This window comes from Crotalus tigris, unplaced genomic scaffold (assembly GCF_016545835.1).
Source record: "Crotalus tigris isolate CLP2741 ecotype Arizona unplaced genomic scaffold, ASM1654583v1 scf7180000024349.2157984, whole genome shotgun sequence".
Lineage (NCBI taxonomy): Eukaryota > Metazoa > Chordata > Lepidosauria > Squamata > Viperidae > Crotalus > Crotalus tigris.
The window spans coordinates 321385-341610 of NW_024100518.1; the positions used below are offsets into that span (position 1 = coordinate 321385).

At 35.4% G+C, this 20226-nt stretch overlaps 1 protein-coding gene across 6 annotated transcripts in view; it reads right to left on the reverse strand.

Annotated features, from left to right (window-relative positions):
- The window catches only part of SMYD3 (SET and MYND domain containing 3), a 326831-nt gene that overhangs the window by 100595 nt on the left and 206010 nt on the right, over positions 1–20226 (reverse strand). Inside the window, exon 1 of one of the 6 annotated variants that reach the window (XM_039327015.1) lies at positions 13813–13831. The exons of the other annotated variants lie outside the window; for them this stretch is intronic. The gene's annotated coding sequence lies outside the window, so the exon portion shown is untranslated. Of the gene's footprint in view, positions 1–13812; positions 13832–20226 lie in introns of those variants that run through there. 6 annotated transcript variants of the gene reach the window in all.

Sequence of the window (20226 nt, forward strand, 5' to 3'; positions counted from 1 at the left end):
GGGCTATTAATGATTTATACCTACTGTGGATAAAGAAAATTCTGCTAATTAGCATGTGAGGCACCTCCAATATTAATGTATTCTTACAATTTGCATAACACTACTTATGGTATTGCTTCTAAGACTGCAATTTTTATAGCTGGCTAAAGCAGCCTAGTCATAACATGTCACCCCCATCTGTGGGATTTTTTTGCCCCGTTAAGATTTTTTTTTTCCTTTATTCCATTTACTTAAGGATAAGCAAGCAATCCAGAGATGCTAGCGGCTATATAAGTTAGCATCTAACCCTTAAAACACAGATAAAAGATTCTCTATTAATTTCATATAATAGTAGTATTGCGGTGAAAGGTATCTTGAAATTCATCTAATTTATCCACCTCCTCAATGGGGGACTCATTACAGCATCTCTAGCAGATAACTCTCCAACCACCATCTTCTAGTAAAGGAGAACTCATTATTGATCCACTGGCTGTCACCTTGATTAGTCACGGATTTCTCCTGACATCTTGCAACTTTTCTTGCAGTTTTATTCCATTGCTTCAACTCTCTTTTCGATATAATAGCCTTTCAGATATTTCTAAAATGCTATCATATTCCCCTCTTACGTGTCTTTTTAATAAACATACCCTTCCCCATAGGCATAGGTTCCAGATTTTCACTATTTAGAATGTCCCATTCTGAGAGATCCTTTCCCCTTGTTGCTTCCTTTGCTCTAATTTGTTGCTTCCTTTTTGAATTGTGGTGCTTGAAAGTGGACACGCTATTCTAAATGGGGTCTGACTAGATAGAGCAATTGCTTCCCGTGAGTTAGGCTCTCTCCATTAATGCACCCCGAGAACTTTCTTTTTTAGTAGCTACATCATATTGCTCATGTTTACATGGTAGGTGGTGAGTTTCTCAGTTCCCTTTTTATTTGGTATGGGAAGTAAAAAAAATACTAAACCATTTTTCTTCATGCTTAGGAAACATACACATTGTTGTAAAATGTGTATTGTACTATATTTTATTAATGAATCATTCAGAGAAGGACATGTAAGGTAACAAATATTATCATGCACACGTATTTTAGTATCTTATGCTTTATACATGACATACATTATATGTCTGATTTAAAACTTTTTTCTGAGTTCACCTCATTAATTTTATGTTTGACCTGCAAAACTGTTCTAATTTGTACCGATGCTGTAGTGATATGCATTGTAACATTATACATGTGATTTAAAACTGCATTTTAAATGTAACTTGGCCACAATAACGGAATAATTAATGAAACATTGGTCAAAAAGTAGATTCATATCTTTAGTTTTAAAACAGACCTTAAACCTAATCCCTACTATAATTCAAAGCAGGAGTTTCTGCATCGATTATTATAAAGAGAGATTGTATTTATGCTAAGGTTAATGGCATTTTTTTCACAATTATGCCTTTATTGAGAATTGGTAGTTCGTTGATTGGGATATTGTTAACTTAATTGTTGGTCTAATGTTAACCTCTGCTCTTCTGGGAGTTGATTGTTGTTGACGAGTTTTGGTCTTTTCTTTTCCTTTGATTGTTTATTTTGAATGGTATGTAGATGTTGTTTATTTTTGTGCCTGTTGATGGCCGATTTGTCTGAGTACCAGGTCGATTCTCTAGTGTTTTTGGACTTAGCTTGATCAAGAGTACTCACAGTTTCCCAGTTGAAACTATAATAATAATAATAATAATAATCATCAAGTTGGAAGGGACCTTGGAGGTCATCAAGTCCAACCCCCAGTTCAGGCAGGAAACCCTATACCATTTCAGACAAATGGCTGTCCAGTCTCTTCTTAAAAACTTCCAGTGTTGGAGCATTCACTGCTTCTGGAGGCAGGTTGTTCCATTGGTTAATTGTTCTCAATACCCAATTCCAGCAACCGTTCCTTATATGTTTTAGCCTCCAGTCCCCTAATCATCTTTGTTGCTCTTCTCTGTACTCTTTCTAGAGTCTCAGCATCTTTTTTAAATCGTAGTGACCAAAACTGGATGCAGTATTCCAAGTGTGGCCTTACCAAGGCATTGTAAAGTGGCATTAATACTTCACGTGATCTTGATTCTATCCCTGTTAATGCAGCCCAGCACTTTGTTGGCTTTTTTGGCAGCTGCAGCACACTGCTGGCTCATATTTAAGTGATTGTCCACTAGGATTCCGAGATCCCTCTCACAGTTACTACTATTGAGCAAGGTACCCCTATACTATACCTGTACAATTGGTTTTTCTTGCCTAAATTCACCATTGAATTTCATTTTATTAAATAGCGCCCAGTGTTCAAGTCTGTCCAGGTCCTCCTGTTATCTTAAGCCTGTCTTCTGGAGTGTTGGCTGTTCCTGCCAGCTTGGTATCATCCGCAAATTTGATGAGTTCCTCATCTATCCCCTCATCCAAATTATTGATGAAGATGTTGAAGAGCACTGGGCCCAGAACAGAGCCCTGGGGCACCCCACTACATACTTCCCTCCATGTAGATGCAGTTCCATTGAGGACCACACGCTGAGTACGGCCGGTCAGCCAGCTACGAATCCATCTAGTGGTGATGCTATCTAACCCATGGTTGTTTGTTCATGTGTTGTAAAATTAAGTAATCTTCATCCTTTGCTTTGCTAGTCTTCTGCCTAGTTGTCCTACATAATAGCTGTTATAGTCCTTACATTGTATGTTGTAGATGACTCCTGTTTTTTCTTCTGGGGCTGCTGGGTCTTTTGGCTTACTTAGGGTGTTTTGGAGGACTTTAATTGGTTTGTGTGCTATGGTGATGTCGTGTGATTGTAATAGTCTGTTGTTGGTTTCTAAGATGTTTTTGATGTATGGCCGTGTTATCCTTCATGGCTTGTGTTGGCTGTGCTATAGTAGGTTGAATGGTCAGACACTTTTTGATAAAGTTGCATGGTATCTGTTTTGTTGAAGACATTAAATAGATATTCTGTTTCCTTTTTCTGACATTCAGGGTTTCTGCAATGTGTTTGTGTTCATTTAAATAGTGTTCTTACACAACTTCTCTTGGGAGGTTGCTTTGGTAGTGCAGGACTTGTTTGGTGTGGTTAGTTTTGTGATAGCTTTATATTTCTATTTTGGCATTACTGCTTCTGCTAATGAGGATATCTAGAAAGGAGAGTCTGCTATTATTTTCTGCCCTTGTGAATTTTATTCCTTTCAAGATTTGTTGATAGTTTGTGTTTTCTCTAGTTGGTCCTTTTTTCATTATGACAAAAATGTCAGCTAGTGTCATCTATGTACCAAATCCAAATTTTAAGTTTTATGCATGGGAGTACTATATATTCAAGGTGTTGCATTACAGTCTCAGAGTCCTGAAAGTGATGGTTCCATAAGTGTTCCTTTGATTTGTTGATTTGTTTGTCCATTAAACAGCAAGTATGTGGTCACCTGAAGGTTGATAAGGTCCATTATTCTGGGTATTTCAATCTTGGTGTATTTAGTTAGGTCAGCTGTGCTGTGGACTAGTACTGTCATGGATTCTTTTGCTAGTTCTGGATTTATCAAAGTGAAGACTGTTGTGACGCCAAATGAGACCATGATTTCATCTTCATCTATGTCAGCCAGTCAGTTTTTTGTCAGTTCTTTAGCAATGTTGTAGGTTGGGGTTCCTGGTAGCAATACAATTGGTTGGAGAGATCTATCTGGGTTTTCTATTTTGGGGAGTCCATAAAAGCTTTGTTATGCAGAGCCAAGAATGTTGACAATTATGAGGGGCTAGAGAAAAAGTGATCTAGGTAGGTTTCATGAAGGAGGTGAAGTTCAGCAGTTCAGAATTATGGGAGACAGCACATAGACAAGATCTTTCATAGACACTGTAACCTGAGTATTTCAACTAGCAGAGCAGAATATAGTACATGGCACATTTAAAGGAGATGATAGCCTACTACAATAGATATGGGAACAGAGTCCACTTCTCTTTAAGTCTGACCATCTGGCTAGACATAATCTTTGAAGAACAAACTCAAAGGTCTTATACTGGTATAAGCACTGTTTTGCGGTTCATAAAATGAGAGCCACTTTACAGCATGATTGTACAACATTACAGCTGCCCTTTCTGACAATGTCCCAAAAGACTGCAGCCGTGGCCAACCACTAATATGAAATATTAATAGAAACGGAACACAAAAGAAGAACAAACAGAAAGAACAGTGTAAGCAATCTACTGGGTTAGATTAAATTTTTTGAGCCGTAACATGAAAAGACCCTGAAGAATCACTTCTTGAAAACATTTTTTTTTTTTTACCTGAAGGGGAAGTAGACCTGCTGAGGTTCAGGTAGAAGAAACTGTGATTTAAGAATGTTACCAGTTGGTTTTTCTGACTGTAGCTTATTAATTAATAATTACCTTATTCTAATTACTTTATTCTTTTGTAGATTAAAAAATACTGCAAACAAGACAGAGCCTTCTCTGCAGCTTTGCATTTACCTTTATAGAGCAAAAGGAATTAATTGTTTCCTGAAGGTAAGCTTGCAGTTCTGCAGTCTTGTATCTTACATTCCATGAGCTCCTATCTTGGATCTTTACATTTCTGCATATAGAAATAATATATATAAAGAAAGTTTGAACTTTTAATTGAGGTTACTCACACACTGCATGAGATGGGAAGTGGAGCACTCATTATTACAAGGGCCTCACTAATTTTCCTAACTCCAGATTTTTTGTACTTCTTGGAACACTTAAAAATCAGATCACTGTAATGGGAAAAAATTATTTGCTTACAGAAATTCTATGGCTGCCTACCTCAAGTGATGATTCTGGGCAGCTCATAACAATCCATAAAAAAACAAGAGTTAAAAACAAAAGTTACCTTTCCCCCAGGTGTCAGGCCATCCAGCCTTGCAGCTCAACCCCCATCCTAACCCAATCCTTGGGGGAAAAATCTTCTCAGCCCTTTGGAAGACTAAATGGTAGGTATCCCTTCCCTTGAATCTCAGATGGGAGTGTTCCAAACAAACTGGCAGCACCAAGAAGAAATAAGTCCAAGGTCACATCAAGTGGCAACTTTTAAAGAAGGTTATGTGGAGTGCAGATGTAACCTACCTAACCTAATAAGAAATACCTTCAGGGAGTGGTACTCCCAAAAAACCTAGCCCTATGCCACATAAAGGTGATAAACTGCACCCAGAAAGCAACTGGGAACCAATGTTTCAGTGGTGTTACTCAGGTGAACCACAGGGCACACGAAACTGCAGAGATTACTGTATCCTGGACCAGTTATAGCTTCTGGATGGTCTTCAAGAGCATCCCCATGTAGAGTGCATTGCAGTAATCCAAATGGGAGGTGACTAAAGCAGGAGTGATGGTGAGCAAAGCCTCCTTTGTCCAGGAATTGGTGCACAAGATGAATTTGTACAAAAGCTCCCCCTGGCCATGGCTGTCCCCTTCCTCTTCCAGCAGAAACTGTGAATTCAAAAGGACTTCCAAACTGCACCCCAGATCTGTGCAAGTGAATATTGCTCCATCCGAATACATTAATTTTGGTAGGATGAGACAAATTGTTGTATAAACCTCCCCAAATGAAATATCTCAAAAATACTCTATTTTCCTTACTGAGCTTTTGGCTGCCATTTTTTTTAAAGTGTAGTCACTCAGCTATCGAAATGTATCCTGCCTTTCACTGACCTCTCAAAGACTGATTATGCTCCCTTTTATGTCATCTGCATAAGATTCTCCTAACGCAATGTTTTATTTGGGCATGCTATACTGCTTAAAATATGCAGGGAAAAGCAGTTGGCCATAATCCATTTTATATTTTTTCTTTGGTTGTTCTTGGATCCCTCAGAAATTATAACACCAATTGTAGCTTCTGTAAGGAAATAGTTTACAGTATTCTCCATATATTTTAAATGCTATATCATCATTTTATTTTTATTTTTAATTTTGTGACATTTCTGAACATACACAAAAATGTTTTCCATTGTCCTTTAAAATAAAACAAAGTGGAATTCATCCTATTTATAATCTTGTACTTCTTTTATATAGCTGTTTGTTACATACAATCCATTATTATAATCCATTATACTATGCATTTGAATCTCTCTTCATTCTCAAAATCAAACTCTACCAATGATTAGTTATTCACTAAACTATAATGACATTAAATCAATACTAGCTGTTCTATTTTTCTTCTATATAATTGTTTAGGATGGGGAGGAGGAAGACAGACACACATATTTTTAAAAACCTATATGCCTGATAACTGGTATATCCAATACCTGCCCAAAGTGGCTCAATTTAATGACGCAGAAAATAAAAGTTGTGCATAAGCAGATGGTCATACTAGCAAAGCACACAGAATACAGCAACATTTTTTGTATGTGCATGTGTATAAGTGAAGAACAGGTGAGTTGCATATATGACCAGGAAGTTAAAGGAAAATGCTAAAAACAGAACAAGGATTTTTTTTTCCATAGGTAAGTACTTGAGGATCTTTTCCTAGATTTTTTTTCTTTTCCAGTTTCCTGGTCAGATTTGACCCATTTTCAAACTCTTATCTTTTGCTGGCTCCTCCCTCCATACCATGAGTTGGTCCTATTCTATATATTTTGAATTTGGGGTTTCTTCATATTTTATTTTCAATTATAAAGTAGGTATACAAGCAAAGACTGGAAGCTGTAATACTGTTTTCAGAATTGGTATGGTAGATTTAGAAGGAAAAGACATAATGTTATATGTTTTTCACAGTAGCATTTTGGTTTCCCATTCAACCTTTCATTCCCTCCCTTTTTGTATACCTTCTCACTTTTTAAATAGGCTTTCCTTCCCTTTCTCTCTCACTTTCATAGTTTTCCTGTATTGCTCTGATTTTTAGACATCTCTCCCTTCTTATCTCCACAGTATTTTAATATCTTCTGGGCTTCAAGAAGCAGGTTAAACTTATTAATTTCAGTTACTTGATATTTGGTTATCACTTGCATCTTACATTTTCTGTCTCTTTTCTTTCTTTTAAATTTATCTTAATTTAGATAGTAATGTGATGTTTTAAATAATTTTCTATATGAGGCTTAGTTGTTATAGGCACACTGTAATTATTACAGATACAGATAAGCATGGGAACTTTAAAAATGTGGGAAGTACGATACTCAGGTTTCATATTTTTCTAACGAATAGATTCCAGTGGCTTCAAACCATTAAAATGGGCCCCTTGGTGCTTTAAGATTTTAGCTTCTCTTTCAGTTTTAAATTCAGTCCTTATACATGAAGAAAGAAATGCCTGTACTGAGTTCAGAACTATTACATTTAAATAAGCTGCTTTTTAGTGATACCGGTGCCACTAATTCTAAGAAAGTTAAGAAGAATTGGAAATACAATTATCATCCCAGATCAGCTCTTGAGGCTTCCCTAAAACCAAAATATATTTGATCTACAGTTTAGTTTCTAAATTGTGAGATATCTTGCTTCCATTAGGCAGTAGTTTATACAAAAATTCAATGGCTGAAATTCTATTACAGTAGACCTGTTTGGTCTCAAAACAACCTAAGTCAAGTTAGCCTATGATGATATATACTGTCTACACATCCCTATCCGGAATCATATGAAAAGGATAGGGCCGACATTTAAAGTAGATTAATAGGTGGACATAATAATCAAGAGAGGAAAAAGGAGACAAAGAGATTGTGAAAAAAGATTCGTACCCATTAACACGTGAGAAATTTTTGGGTGTTTCTATTCCATTGCTAGAAATTTTTAAGCCAGGATGGAGAAATAAGAGTACTTGTTTAAAAACAGGAATACAGTAGGAATATAATATACCAGGTGAAATATGAGTGGGTAGAATGACTCCTGAATGTAAAATAAAATCCAACATATTACAAATATTGAAACAGGAGTGTTATCTAATCGCTTTGATCTGATTGATGAAAAACAGTTGTTTTATTCAAAATGCTTGCTCTCTTCCTTGTCTTTCTCTCATTCTCTTTTTAAAGGCAGCCAAACAAGGACATAACTAAGTTACATAAATAGAAGAGAATATTTGTAGCTCAGGCTTGAGCTGTGGAGTTCTTCGTGTTCTCCGAGTTTCGTTGTTTGCTTGCAGACATTTCATAAATTATTACTGATTACAATATTCATTACCTAGTTGGTTAATGAAATGTCTGCAAGAAAACAACCAAGCTCAGAGAATACCAATGAGATACATGGCATGGAAAAAATGAAGTTTCTTTTTCTCTCTCAAAACACCAGGACCAGGGGCCATTCATTGAAGCTGACTGCAAAGAGTTTAGAACAGACAAAAGCAAGCACAATTGTTAAATGGTTTTTAAAAGGAGATTGGATAAATGTACGGAAGACAGATCTATAAGAGCTATGACTCAATGTTACTTACATGCTAGGGGTAGCATGCCTAGTTATGCAGAAACAATAATTATGCTCCCATCCCATTCACGTGAGCATTACAATGGCAGATGTTTGGCCATGATGAAAAACAAAATACTGCATTAAGAAGGTCTTTGGTCTGACACAGAGAAAGTGTTCTTTAGTTGATATATGGACATTAGAAGATGGGAAATGCACATACAGAAGATTTTGATAATATGACTCTTTTGCCATAAAAGAAGCCCAAGCTCACATAGCTTAAAACAGGAGTCTTCAAACTTGGCCCTTTTATGACTTGCCTGGCTGAGGAATTCTGGGAGTTGAAGTCCACAAGTCATAAAAGGGCCTAGTTTGAAGACCCCTGGCTTAAAAACTCTTCAAGATATAAAGAAACATTGTTCATTCCAAAATTTCGAGACGGTGATATCTGAGTATATAACACACATTTGCATTCCAGTAATGGACTATTTTGCAGAGTTAAGCAGAATAATTTATTTCGCATTTAAATTTATGTCTCAATTTTTAAAAGACTTTATGTACCAACTGAGTAACTCCTGAACAGCACCAATTGAGGTTGCAGTAGATGATTTATTTGAACCTTTCACATGGAAAAAAAATAAAAGAGCATGTTAGCATGATGAAAAGCTAAGTTCGCAATTTCTAACGGTCTATTTTTCCTTCGCAAGATACTTTTGATCTCTAAAAGGATTCATGACAGCTTCTCCTTCCACCCTGGAACCTCACTATGTGGGGTAGTGCAATGGGACAACTTGCTGCAGCCAACTCATGGCAGCTGACTTGCTGTGGGACAACTCGCTACGGGACAGCTCGCTGCGGGACAACTTGGCAATTCAATTTAATTATTTAAAATAAATAAAAAAAATATTTTAATTTTTGTCATTCACATTTCATTCTGTCCCTCCTATTGCATCCTTTCTTTAGTGATTCTATTCCACCATTTCTTTGATATCAGTGTAACTCTTATCCCACATTGAATTTCCCGCAGTAAGATGGCCATGGTGAGTTGTCCTACAGCCAGTTTGCTGTGGTGAGTTGGCTGTGACAAATTGCCATAGACCTCTATGACAATGATCTACCACATTATTCTTTTAGCTACATATAATGAACAGCATGTTTAGCATTATCCTTTAACATAGGTTGAGCTCAAACGTCAAATAAATAAATGGTTTCTCTGGTTAATTATTATCTTTCTTTTTCAGTAGCATGGATTAATTTGCTAGGAATACTTCTAAATTCAGGAATTTGGCCAAGATCAGCTCTTTTCCAACCTGGTGCCTCCAGATATGGTAGGATTACAACTGTCAGAATCTCCAGAGTTGCAAGTCTAACGTATGAGGTTGGGATAGAATTTATGGAAGAGCAAATTAGATAAAAAATTTTGGGAAGGCCTTCAGGCGTGACTTAGCTTTAGAGTGATTACTCTTGTGATTACATGGTAACTGATTAATATCAGTTGGATTAAACTTGTTTACTGCAATTATTATTAAGCCACTTTGAAATAATTTTATATTTTAAAATAGTGAACATACATACTAGACAGAATAATCAATAATTTTTAATCTGGTGAGCATATTCATTATGCAACTGATAATGATAGCCTCCTGTCATGATATCCATTTTGTGAAAATGTCCTCTTTGTTAAAACGGTTGTTTAATGGGGATACTCAAGCATCAACCTAGCATTTTAATATTCTAATATTGTCAGTGAGGGGCACATATAAGGCTACCATATCTGGGCAGCAAAACATCAGATACACACCAGATAGCCAAAAAAAAAGGCATACAAAACTCTAATAGGCTATTGTTATCCAGCAGTTATCTGATTCCTGCAACCTAGATATGGCAAGTCTAGCTCTAGCTGACATTAATGACTGGTCTTGCACTTTTAAAAATATGGTTTCACTTAAAAAATAGATTTGAAAGAACTAATAAAAAACTATGCCTTTTGAGAGGAGTGGAGCTAAAGACTAGATTAAGATCTGCTATGTTTATGTAAGTGAATATTGGCTTGGTAAGATTTATACAAGGTTTAGGAATTCTGCACTTTAACATGGGGTACTACAAGCACTTCTACAATAAGCATTGATATGACTTTACCAAGTGTCATTGACAATTGGTATTATTTTATGCTTGTGGAAGGATGACTCAGTTTTCTTTGTATTGCCTGTAGCAGCAATAGGTCATTGGTAGCTCATATAGATGCATATTTCTTTTTATTTTGGATAAGAATCTCAATTTTGGAAAATTATTACACCGTAACTAAAGGCTGTTTTCTTGTTCTCAGACCACCCCAATAGCCAGCAGAAGGAAATTATTATACAAATAAACTATGGAGGAAAGAATAATGTTCTTATAGAATACCTCTTTTCTGGGGAGATAATTTCTATGGAATGTCTATCCAACTTTTTATTAAGCAAGGCTACTTTTATGTATTATGGGAGTGTAAGATAAGTATGAACTATATGATGCTTGGGGAGGAGTGTATCACTCAACTCTTCAACCAAGACTGGTTCTGTCCTCCCCAGCTGACCTAAGGAAACTGCAGAAAATCCGTCTGTTAGCCATTAGATAAATTCTTATTGGGCTAAATATGTAGATGATGACCCAGAATTAAGAACTGAGAAGTAGATGTAGTGCAGAATTTTAATAAAAACAATTAGTAAAAGAACAGAGGCTTTATTTGTTGCCTTGAACTTTTTGGTTGCTATACATGAAATAAAAATAGAGAAAATAGAAAGAAAAAAGGAGATGGATAGCTCATTCTCTTATCTAACTGATCAGTTCCAGCTAGGAAAGAAAACATATTTCATTCTAGAGTGTTTCCACCAGATGTCCTGGAAATATAACAAAAATGACGTCTAAGTTAGACAAACATTATGTTAAGCTTATAGCTCAAATACTTGTGGGTAGACTATCGAAGTTCAGAGATCTGTATCTAATCACTATCTACAGGAAATTCTTAAGGAAATATTTCTCTCATTACCACCCCAAATCCAATTCTACCCAGTTTACTACCTACTAAGAATCTTTACATACTTTCTTTTTTCCTCATTTTATTTTATCAAGTTCATTCACTGTTATCAGAAATGGTCTGATGACCATTCAAGAATTCTTGATTTTAGCAAATATATTCAAATCATTTAACCTCTCTTCCTTAGAGCCAAATTTTTGTTCAAATGTTCTCAATTTAAGGGACTACTAATGCATAGCTGCCTGCATAGATAAAGCAGGAAAAATAAGCATTAAAGAAGGCAATCAGTTAACATTTGTCGTGTTTCCTCCAGGAAGGTGACTTCTGAGCTATCTTACTAGATAAGCAACATTTCACTAATAACATGCCACTGCAGAGTTTAAAGCGTAGCTGATTTCTTATACAATTGTATAGCATAGCCTATAGATTTGTTTTATTAGTTTTCTAGCAGTTAGAGTGCAGTACTGCAGGCCACTTTAGCTGACTGTGTTCAGCAGGTCAGCGGTTCAAATCTCACCGGCTCAAGGTTGACTCAGCCTTCCATCCTTCCGGGGTAGGTAAAATGAGGACCCAGATTGTTGGGGGCAATGTAAATATATATATATATATACATTGCTTACTGGTGTATACTGCTTAGAGAGTGCTTGCACTTAAAGCGGTACATAAGTCTCATAAATAAATAAACAAATAAATAAATCTGACCAAGACAATTACAGCAGCTACCACAAAATGAAATTCAGAGGAATACATATACAGTGTACATATACTGTATACAGTATAACTATACTGCCTACAAATAAATCATTTCAGATAGCCAGTTTAAATGTACCTTTGTGTCTCTTTGTGTGCATATGTGTGTGCGTGTATGTATATGTATGCATGCGTTTCTTGATATCCTTTCTAAACAATAGGGCTAGTGGTAATTTATTTAAAACATCAGGGTTTTAAAACTTTAGAAATATAAATAATTAGGATTGTTAAACTATTTACCACAAGATATGATTAGAAAAATTAGAACAAGGTAATTCTTTTTGCTGCATTACTGCTGATGTTTTCTTTGGCACTGGGCATTCTAAGTCTAGAAGTCCAATCACATAACATAGAACCAGAGGCAGAAAGTACAGAATCTCAAAGTCAAACTTGCTTCCCAGGGAAACTGGGTGCCGGGGCCAGTAAACTATGAGATAATGTTTTCACCAATAAGTAGCATAGGAATTTGGGAGTTCAGATTCAAGTATGTAGTACCCTTCTGAAAACTAGATTCCCTGAGAGAAAGTAGAGAAAGAAAGGAAATTGCAGCTTTTTCTTAATCTTAATGGATGGTTCAGTATTATTTGGGCAGGAACCAGCATCTTGCTTTAGTTCTTTGTAATAACTTTGAAGCACCTTGTTGCTCATACTGTAATTCTTGACATTGGGACTTGCTTTTACAACCTGTTACTTGCTGAACCTCATTCTTGGACAGTGTGCTGACTCTGCTGTAAATCACTGTCTTTTGTCTCTGATGGGTTCCTATCTTCCTTTTAGCTGACATGTCTAAAATTCTGAGGTCTTCTTTAACAGAAAATATCACCTTTCTAATATTTAATTTTGTCTAAGAAGTTGTCCATGATCACCGATTATTGCCCATCTTTTTTATTTTTTTATTTTTTGACAAACTGGTAGCTGTGGACATTTTAACATGATTATCCTTGAGAAAAATACAGATTTTCTTTTAAAAAAACTAGGACTTAAGATTTTATTTTTCACTTCTACACTGACTAATTGACTATTCTTCTTTGTGTCACCTTGGCTGTGAGTAACTCTTTGGGGAATTAAAATTTAGACTGTATAATTATAACACTGCCACTCCCAGCTCAAATTCTGGTGAAGGACAAGATATACGCATGCACTTGCATCAGAACTCAGTCACATTTACCACAATAGAGATTGCAAGTCCTTATTTTCTCTCACTGAACGTAGTACAAACCACTGAGAAATCCATCAGCTGCTACCTAACTCCACTGATATCTTTGTATAAACTTGTTTTAATTTTTATTTTCTTGGCTATGCTATAATTTACAGAATATTGAGTGCTGACTTGTTAATAATTATCAATTCAAGTCTTTTTACATTTTCTTGTGGCTAGAAAAATAGATTTTAAAGTGACTTCTTAAAAGATAGTATGTGGCTCAGTTGTTTAAAAAACTATGTACTTTTAAAATGTAAGTCTTGGACATTTAATACTTTAACTTTTTTTTTAAAAATCCCCATTATTTTCAAAAGGTCTCTCTTAAGTTGGATGCTGAATAAAACTAAAAGCATTTCTAAGAAGCTTTAACTTGTTTGGTTACACTTGTAATAAATGCTTCAGATGATTCCTTCCCCTAACACTGTTAAAAATGTGTGAAAATTCTGGACGGCTAAATTATTTCTAGAAAATAGTACACTACGGATTGTTTAGCAGTCTTTATGATAAATCATTTTGCTAGATGAAAGTTTCAAAATACTTACATTTAGATTCCTAGCAACCGATGAGAAAACAGCAGGTACTATAGCATAGCTACTGCATATTTCAAACCACATCTATATTTTGCCTGGCAGGGAACTGAAGAATGAGTGGATTGAGGACTATCTTAACATATTTTACAGGACCATCATCCTTCAGCCTCTCATGTCAAGATGGCCAAGTTATCTCTCCTTAGCCTGGGTAGTAAAAAAAAATGTCCAATAACTTCAATGAAATAACTAACAATTTTGCTCACAACAAGCAAAACATTCATAACACCCAGAATCAGTTTCCTGAGGCAGTCTCTTCACTCTGCCTAAATTGTGATGCTGGTCTTGACAAACCACAGGTGTGAGAACAATATTGTTTGACTCACTGTTTTGACTTGAGCGGCTGTAGACTGAATGAGGGTGTGTGTGGGAAAGCTAAAGGAATGTGATGAATTTAATGGGAACACTAATAGAGAGAGAAGTAGGTAAACTTAGAACCTCAGGACAGAGTGTGAAGAAAGAGATAAAGTTCTATAAAGAATGAAAAATAATTAGGTACTTCTAAGAACAGCAGCAGCTTCAGAAATGTTTCTAAAAGTACACAGAAGGAACAGAGTAGATTTCAAAGTGCACAAGCACTCATTCTAAAATTGTGCCTTCTGGAATAATTTTCTACTGACTTAAATGATGTTAGGTGACATATACAATGTACTTTTTATTATAACCAAACATTTACTAATTCCAAATTACAAGGAAATTAATTCTCAATCAACCCAAATATCATGCAAGGCTGTTTTTTAGAATAATTTTCTACTGACTTAAATGATGTTAAGTGACATATACAGTGTAGTGTGCTTTTTATTATAACCAAATATTTACTTATTCCAAATTACAAGGAAATTAATTTTCAGTCAACCCAAATATCATGCAAATACTTTATGTACAGAACAAAAAGCAGTAACTTACTTTGGAACTATTACTAATACAGACACATCCAAGCCAAGAAAATGGAGACAAGATAAGCCCTGACTAGATCCAAAGGCCAACACATGCTAGTGTTTGTTCAAGGTCAAGGTGATCAAGTGGGAGATCAGAGATAAGGAAAAGGAAGGCCAAAGACAGATGAAAATATTTACTAGAGAAGTTAAAGCCTCCAATTCTTGTGGAAAGGCTATTTTCTGCTTCCAGGATGGCAATGACAAAGGTGTTCATCACCAAGACTATTCCTCAAATAGGTTTGAATTCAAGATATAAACAAAATGCAGTGGATGAAGATGCAAGTTCCTACCCTACGTTCAGCAATATCTGAATTTCAGTTCACATCAAGTCAACTGAAGTTTGGTTGAAGATCATGTATAAACGGGGAATTAGAACAAAACTTCTGTCTCTACAACAGAAATTGGGAAGCAAGGCTAAAAAGAGGGATGAGGCTAGTTTTATCTTTCAAGCAACTTCTGAACTAGATTCTCTTGGGATCTGAAAGGCAAGACTGGAAATAATTGAGATAGAGAGAAACCAGTTTCAGGAACATGTATTTATTTATTTATTTAAAACATTTATATAGCCACCCATCTTATAACCAGTTCTGGTTGACTCCCAGTCAAGAGTTAAAACAGCATAAAAACCATAGTAAAATTATAAAATTAAGCACATTAAAACTATTAAAAACAACAAAACCTGGCCGCTTCATCAAATTTCTGATGTGCAGTCATCTAATCAAAGAGTTTGGCTTCAAATCCATCCATATCACTATTGTAACATTTTGGAAATGGTCAAGAAAGTAATGGCATTTCAGACTGCTTATATTGACTCCATGTATATGGGGAATTTAAATCATCACTTAAATTCATAAATGGTGCAGTCATAACTTTGGGGAACATACAGCAGATTTCTCTTTTCCTTATTTGATGGAATCTTCTTCTGCAACATTTTCTGCAATACCATTTATACTAGTCATAATGCTGTTGAAATTCTCCTTATGCTCTCACAAATTATGCAATTTCCCCAAAGAGTTAATAAGAAAGCAAGTTTAGCCATACCATAATCTGATTTCTGCAGTAATCTGATATCACCTCATGTTCAAAAAGCACTTCAAATAAAATACAAAGCTGATCTCTCTTTGGTTTAAACCAGTGTTTCTCAACCTTGACAATTTTAAGGCATGTGGACTTCAATGCTGGCTGTGGAATTCTGGGAGTTGAAGTCCACATGCCTTAAAATTGTCAAGGTTGAGAAACACTGGTTTAAACTTTCACATATACAGTACTGCAGAATTTGATTCACTGCTGCTTGCAGAAACAATCGTTATTGAAACTGTCAATTTAACAACTAAGCACAATGCAGTATGTCATGCCAAGTGAATATCTGACAATTTATTCAACACAATAATTCTGCTGTAAGTATTTTGATGTTATTTTTTCCGCAATTCAGAGAAACTGAATTTGGAAAAGAATGTGATACAAATGGAATGAGTTCTGGATAAAAATAAAGAAATTTGCAATTCTACCAATGTTTTCACAGGCAAAAAGCAAATGCCAAACTGCTGTTGTAGAAATGGAGATAGATAACTTTACATTTATTATTCAGAAACTTTGCATATCGTTTAATGTTCCATTTATTATACTAGTACCATCATAGGCTTGTACTATGCAGGTTTTTATTTCTATGCCACAATGGACCAAGTTGTTATCTATATAACTTAGTGGCATTCTGTGAGTGACACTCATATTTTAAACAAATACAATACGTAATTTCTGTATATGTGTTTCATCAAAAATTAATGCAAAAAACTTAACTTCTTGGGAAATTAACTCCAAAATCATTCTACAAATGATAATAAACAATTCATCTTGAAGTAAATGATGTGTATACTTGTATTGCAAAGTAAACTATTTACCCTTGAATTCCAGGATCATGGTTTGCTACTAGCAAGAGTTGAAGAAAAATTGTAATTTACTGAATCACTTTCTTCAATGCCTGCACTTTGTTATCCTGTGTTTATCCGCAATTCTCCCCCACCATTATGCAGTCTTTGTTGGCATTTCTGTTGCACAACCTCAGATGTGAATCATTCTCCAATTGATATACCTCTTATATGTAAACATATGTTCATCACTATTTGCATTCTTTCTAGGGAAACAGCAACAAGAAAAGGATAACATCCCATTTTCCACTGCACTGTATTTTAAGCAGGAATAGAACTGATATGAAGCTGGCTTGAAATGTTGCCTTGATTTGCCAAATTAGGTTGGGGAAAATCCTGGCTCTATAGAACTTTTTTGCTTAGATTCTGCAATAACATATGGCCTAGGCAATGAATAAATCAATCTGTCTGCCTTCCTGCCTAGCTACCTATCAGATCTGTATAGCCACTCATCTTATGCAACATAACCTGAGAGACTCACAAGCAATAATAAAAAATAAAAATAAAATAAATGTAAAAAGCAACAGTCAGTACACAACTTCAGATAAAAAAAAACAGCACATAGCATCCGTAATCATTTTTCCCAATATACTTATCCTCAAAACCCTCAGACTGTTAATTCAGCACATTTCTTCCTTCCAACAAATGTTTTATTTAACAGACCCTTTCTGAAGAACTTACCCTGGATTTGTGTGACATCAGAACTTCTGTGAAGTTTTTTTTTTTGGTCTGGATCAATGCAATGCAGGTCTAAAGCTCCAAAAATGGATGTCTTAATAGGGCAGAAATGGGACAGAATGCCTGGGTCCATGTCTAGCTAAATCCTAATAAAGGTGATTGTTGGGCAGTCAGACACAAGGCCTCAGCAATTGTTCCCTCCAGTTGCACCGAGATGCTATTTTTGCAGGGCAATCAACAATCAGTTTTGTGGCTCAAGGGCCTTAAAGCAGTGGTTCTCAACCTTTCTAATACCGTGACCCCATAATACAGTTCCCCATGTTGTGGTGACCCCCAAGTGGGTGTGGCCATCAATAAGAGGGAGTAGGACAGCTAGGGAAAAGGGAAAAAAATGGCGGACAGCGTGGTTTGGCGACCCCCGTGAAATGGTCATTCGACCCCAAATGGGGTCCCGACCCACAGGTTGAGAACCACTGCCTTAAAGGGATGATTCATTTTAATGCAACAAATATTTATGTGAGATGTTCTGGATTATTTCACAAAAAAAAAAAACCTGTGAAAAATGCCTGACTCTTAAGTCCCTTTCCCTTCAGCCAGATGTACTAACCAGACTGGGGAAGCTGGGTGACTCTTATCTCTCATATCTGTGCCCCCCACCTTGGCACTGCCAGTGAATATAATGGAAAGCTGGAACAAATACAACAGAGCAAAGACTAGATTGACTCTTGGAAAAGTCCTTTCATCAAAAAGGAGGTGTAGAACAATCTTGAGAAGGTGAGCTTTTATGAGAGAACCCCACAATTAACCTGAGTTTTTAAATAAAGTTATTTAATTAGAACTCTCTCTCTCTCTCTCTCTCTCTCTCTCTCTCTCTCTATATATATATATATATATATATATATATATATATATATATATATTTGTGTGTGTATGTATATGTATATATACACACACACAAACAAACAATACACATATAGTATATAATAGTGACAAATTCAAAGTTAAATAAAGAATAGTAATTTGAAAAAAATGTGGAAAGTGTGTATTTTAATGCAATGAATATATTTCTGTAGTACGCCAAACAAGGCTTGTGATGAAGGAATATGCCCTTTAGCAGAAATGTTACCCAAGCAGCTACACATCTAGCAATCCAAGTATCCATAGTAACAGCCTTTCTATTTATCAGTTGTTAAAAATGTTCACAAATGAATATAACTACTATAGACTTGAATTAATCCACATCTGAGCCTGCTTGTTTTTTTTTTAATTTGAATGAATAAAAATGTTTAGCCTAATTAGCACTGAGGTAATGATTTGCACCAAATAACTTTTCAAATTTTGCTTTTAGAATGTAAAAAAGCTAGCTTGGATTTCTGAAGCATATTAAAAATTCTTTGTCACTTTTTATTTTGGGATAACAGGAGGACGCCCCAATTCATATGCATTCTATGTAAGAAGATCTGAGTTTATAAAATGATATCTGAAACTCCTTGCTTTAATAATCCAAATTTGTATTTAATCAGCTGTACATACTCAAAAAACTTGAGACCCAGAGTATATATAAGTAGAATATTAGGAGCTATTCCCTTGACCTAAAACCCAATACCTGCTACATAAAATTGGGTAATCAATATATACAGTGTTTTATTTAATATTTCATATAAATAATATTTTAGCTGCTTTTTATCAGAAGCTCAAAGAAGAACCTACAAATGGAATAAGATTATAAAATAAAAAAGTGGAACATGTTACAAAAAACTAGAAAAAATAATTACATAATCACCTTGAGAATATAACATTTATACTGGTTAATAAGAAGATCAAAAAATTTTGCAGACAGAGAATTCTACAGATGGAGGAGGCACATCTTAAAAAGCCTATCTGGTTAATGAGTAGGTCTCAAGCCATTTAACCTATATAGATCAAAAACAAGATTTTAAAATCTATTGTGTATGGAACAATGAGATATGCTGCACAAACACAATTTGTATTTTATATGTACTAAAACTCTCCATACATTTAATGTATACAAAGAACATATAGTCTCTCTATGAGTTATTACAAGGAACTCATTACATTTGTATGAAATGTGTTGATTACTCCCATTCTTGTTGTGACTCAGTAAGCACATAAGAATATATTTTATCTTTTTTCCTTATTTTGACTGTTGTGAGCTGAAAGCCATTGGGAGTCAGCAGTACACTAGTTTGATAAATACATAAAATATATGATACATATATCAAGGAAGGGTCTGGTGATTGGTGTCCTGACAGAATATTCTGGAACTTTTCAGGATGATGGGGATCATCATTCATTTATATTAGAACTTCCTTCCAGGGCAGTAAGTCCTGGATAGCCTATTTGTCTTAAGATTTTTTCAGAATAACATGTAAAAACACTTGTCACACTGAGAAATATTTTTAGGACGGCTAAAAATTTTGCAACAGAAAATCAGTACAAAATTATTTATTGACAAATATACTATATACATATCCATCGTGCTGTTTTCTTTATGGGCAAGCACTGCTGCTGGGTGCAAAGCACACCCCCCTCCAAAAAAGTAAACAGTAGTAAGCAGGGTGTCTATGGAGATTCTCAATCATCCAGGTCATGGTTGTCCCAAAGGTGCTTTTTCAGGAGGCAACTGGACTTTCTTGTTTTTCTTTGAAGACATCTTGCTTCTTACCCAAGAATTTTCTTCAGCTCTGATTGGATGGTGAGGAATGGAAGGATTTACATTCCTTGCAGACAGCTGGTCACTTGCATTCTTTTAGAGAGTCATAAGGAGGGAATAAGAGGGAAAAAAGGACATCTCACTAAATCTAATT